This window comes from Equus quagga, chromosome 9 (assembly GCF_021613505.1).
Source record: "Equus quagga isolate Etosha38 chromosome 9, UCLA_HA_Equagga_1.0, whole genome shotgun sequence".
NCBI classification, from domain to species: Eukaryota; Metazoa; Chordata; class Mammalia; order Perissodactyla; family Equidae; genus Equus; species Equus quagga.
This window is the reverse complement of record NC_060275.1, coordinates 13758338-13762798: the sequence shown is the minus strand read 5'-3', so window position 1 is coordinate 13762798 and position 4461 is coordinate 13758338. Positions and strand designations below refer to the sequence as shown.

The 4461-nt window shown below is 41.7% G+C and overlaps 1 long non-coding RNA gene across 2 annotated transcripts in view; it reads right to left on the bottom strand.

Moving 5' to 3' along the window:
* Positions 1-4414, bottom strand: part of LOC124244392 (uncharacterized) — an 85407-nt gene extending 80993 nt beyond the window's left edge. For both annotated transcript variants that reach the window (XR_006889992.1, XR_006889993.1), the window contains exon 1: positions 4303-4414. This is a non-coding gene — a long non-coding RNA (uncharacterized LOC124244392). The remainder of the gene's footprint in view (positions 1-4302) is intronic.
* Between the last annotated feature and the right edge of the window lie 47 nt (positions 4415-4461).

The following is a 4461-nucleotide window of genomic DNA, read 5'->3' as shown; positions in this document are numbered from 1 at the left end:
CGTGAATGATGTATAAATTAGTACAGGAAAATGTGTTTCCTGTATCAACTCTTGGTTTGGTATTATAGAATAAAACAATGATTCTATCCTTTAGCTCCAAAGATAGGCAGTTGTAATACATATGACATTTTATCACATCTTTATGAAACATTTTGCCCCTACCCATAACATCTCAAATTAAGTAGCAATGAAAGAAATCCCTTGTGTCTGTGTTCTGGTGAATTAAAAGTCCTTAAATGTTATGGATCATTGTGGACTCAAAAGAAAAGTGGCAACAAGTGAACCAGAAATATGGAAACCACCCCAGAATAAAAGAATGCCAGTGTAACACTCTCAGAGGCTGACAATCAAAAAATAGTGAACATCACATGCTTCAAACAAATAATAAGAAAGGAAAAAAGGTGATACTAGAAACTTTGATTAGTAAGATTCATTCAGGCAGTCAGTCATTAAAAAGTGTTTACTGGGCACCTACACGGACTCAGTTGATATTCAGGCCATGGAGACTATACTTCCAAACAAAACCAGAGCCTGATCTCCTGGTCTCCTGGAATCGTGGAGCTTACAAACCAGTGGGACAAACGGACTCAAAAGTGGAAGTTAGTACAAAGAATGATTACAAAGTAAATAGCAGTCATCTGGGAGACAGGTGTCTGTGTGTATGTGTCTATCAGGCTTTTCGATACAGAGGCTTTCAATAGGGAACTTTGGTGATGTCACATGTGTGCAAGTGTATGCAACCCGTCTTTTTAGGAGGATCACAGACATTAGGACAACAGACAATAATCCTGGTCTATTCACCTCCTTTGTTTCCAGGGAAAATAAAGCTATTTTAGGGTAGTGTAGGAAAGAGGTCTCAGTTCCTGTAGGGGATTTTTGTTTGGGACTCTCTTTACAGATACTATGATTCCATTTATGTAAAATATAGAAGTTCCCAGTGATGGGGTTCAGGGCAGGCCAGCCCCAAATATGCCACTTTGGTATATTGATTATTTTGAATTGAAGTTATTTAAGAAACAGCCGATGCAAGAAGGATACTCTGACCCTCCCCTGTTCCCCTTGAAAGTAGGAAATAAATCTCTCATGTGAAAGGTACCCTCCCTACTCCAGGTGGTAGAGAGAGATTCTTATCATCAGAGAGAGAGAATTCAGGGCCGAGAAGGCTGTATAAACAACCTTTCTTGATTTCTTCACTAATTAGCACCCAAGCCTGAGTTTCTTTGCCTTGTCAGTTCTTCACAAATTTATTGTTTCTTTGTCTAAGTGGTATAAAAGCTTCCTGCTTTGGTCACTTCTTTGGGTCTCATATTCTTATGGGGTCCTGTACATACATAATTAAATTTGTTTTTCCCCTGTTAATCTGTCTTATGTTAATTTGATTATCAGACCAGCCAAAGAACCTAGGAGGGTAGAAGGGACACTTTTTCTCCCCAACACCACATATACATATTTTAATGTACCTAAAGGTGTCTGGTGAAGAAAGAAGAGTATTACACTCCTTACTTTCTATAATTCTGCATTGATTGATTTTATTACTAGCAGTAGAAATATGTATTGCTTTTACAACATTACTATAATAAAGTGTACTCTGGCCTGAGTGTGAAGCAGAAGGGGAGAGATGCATTTGCAGTATTAAAAACAGAATGGAATAAATAAATAAATACATAGAATGGAATAAACCTTTAATCCTGCTCTGCCATCTCCCCCATGGCGTTGCCTTGGTGGCCCTCTTGGTGCGACGGAGCCTGCTCCATCCACCTCCAGGGTGAGGGAGGCAGGGTTGGCTTCTCCAGCTGTCTCTGGCCCACTCCCAGGACACCAAGCAATGCCAGCTTCCATCCATCCTTCCACCTTCATTTCCCGATAGACTGGCTATTTCAGGACCATGATCTCAGCTTCCTTGCCATCCATGTCTCCACCATCATCCATCCACACATCTACAACCTTCAGTGTCTTCCTAGATAACAACCCTAGCCCCTAACCCATCTGATCACACATCTACTCAATTTTTAGGACATTACAGCTGCTCAACTATGACTACTCACTCCATTGCCTCCCATGGACCTTGTCATCTCCCCAAACTGCTCAACTCCTTCTTTAAAATTTTCTCCCCACCTTTTTGCTGTTACTGTTGTTGTTGTTAATAACCATCTTCCCTGATTCTTTTTATGCATCTCTGGTCACTCCAGGTTCCTTTTCTCTGGCTCTTTTTTTTTCTCTGTTCATCCTTTATATATTGGCATCCTTAGAGCTCCTTTATCCTTCTCATACTCCCAGGAAAATCTCACCACACCCATGACTTCAGCTATATCCATTTGCTGAGGACTCCCAAGTTAGTATTTACTGCCTAGACCTCTCTCCTGGGCCTTCCATGTAACCTCAACCTTACGTGGCAACATGAAATTCATTTTCTCCTCCAAATTCATTCAGTTCCCTCTTTTTATAATCTTTCTTATTGTCACCACCATTCACTGGTTTGTCCAGTCAGTAATCTGGGTATCATGCTAGATTCCTCCTTCCTTAGGCACTCACCCAACGATCCCAAACACTGCCTAGCCTCCTTCTAAACTGCTCTTCCAGGCATGCCCTCCTATCCGCATTGTCACTGCCCTGGTTCACCTCTTGGTGTCTTTTATCTGAGGTACTACAGCACTGGTCTCCAACCTTCTGTCTCATTCACATCCCATTTGTCCACATTGCTGCAGAGCAATCTTTCCAATACATAATTCTAATCATGTGAACACCAGCTCAGAATTCTTCAAAGGCACTCTAATACCTATAAGATAAAATAAAAATGTTTGGATTTGCAATCAGGATATGCAACCATGCACTGGGGCTTTGGGGAGAAAACAAACAAAAGTGGAAGATTGGCAGAGATGTTAGCTCAGGGTGAATCTTCCTCAGCAAAAAAGAAAAAAAAAAAAACCTAACCCATATGACCCAGCAATAGTGCTCCTTGGTATTGACCCAAAGGAGTTGAAAACTTATGTCCACATCAAAACATGCACATGGATGTTTACTGCAGTTTTATTCATAATTGCCAAATCTTGAAGCAATCAAGATGTCCTTCAGTAGGTGAATGGATAAACTGTGGTACTTCCAGACAGTAGAATATCATTCAATGCTGAAAAGAAATGAGCTACCAAGCCATGAAAAGACCCGGAGGAAACGTAAATGCATATTATTAAGAGAAAGAAGACAATCTGAAAAAGGTACATATTGTATGATTCTAACTATCTGACATTCTGCCAAAGGCAAAAGTATAGAGACAGTAAAAAGATCAGCAGATGCCAGGGGTGGTGGGAGTGGACAGGAATGAATAGACGACAGAACACAGAGGATTTTTAGGGCAATGAAAATGCTCTGTGTGATACTATAGTGATGGATACATGTCATTATACATTTGTCCAAAATCACAGAATGTACAACACCAAGAGTGAACCCTAATGGTTACTAAGGACTTTGGGTGATAAGGATGTGTGGGTGTAGGTTCATTATTTATAACAACTATACCACTCTGGTGGGGGATGTTGGTAATGGGGGAGGCTGTGCCTGTCTGGGACAGAAGGCATATGTGAAATCTCTGCACTTTCCTCTCAATTTTGCTATGAACCTAAAAATGCTCTTAAAAAATAAAGTCTAAAGAAAAAATCTTTGTAATTAAAACTATGTGACCAATGGAACCGAAAACAAAATCCAGAAACATAGCCAAGTATATATAGCTCTTTGGTATGTAATAAAGTTAGCAGCTCAAATCATTAGTGAAAAGATGGAGTTTTTAAATACATTTAAACTGGAATAAACACAGTTTAGAACTAGTGGAAAGCCATTTTAAAAAGCGTTAATATTGGACCCATATTTCTCATAGAGTAGGATAAACTCCAAATGGATCAGCAATCTAAATTTTCACAACTGAAGCCATATACATACTGGAAGCAAACACTGGTGACCTCTGTGCACTGCGGAAAGCCTTTCCAACTACGACTCAAACTTTAAAAGCAACAAATGAAAATATCCTTAATTTGGCCATATAAAAAATGTGTGTGCCAAAATCGCCAGAAGCAAAAATAAAGTCAAAAACAAATGACAAATCAGGAGAAAATATCTGCAATTTAAACCACAGACGAAGGCCGGCCGAACCCGCCTGCGCCCCCCGCCGCCCCCAACCCAGCATATATTTGAGGCTCCGGGCTGCTCCGGGCTCGGTTCTCACTACCGCTTGGAACCCCTGGCAGCGGCGCCGAGAATTTGGGGTCTATGTCTGGCTTTGGTGGCTGCGCCCACACGCTGGGATCCGGTTACCTGCTGTATCGCTCGGAAAAGCGCGAGAGCCTGAGAAAACAACCCCAGGCGCAGCGCGCAGTGCGCCCTCTACGGGCTCCGCGTGTGTCCCCGGCTCCCTCTCCTTCACTCTCTCGTGGGGCGGGGGCTCTGGATCCCCCAGCTCTCCACGGGCATGGG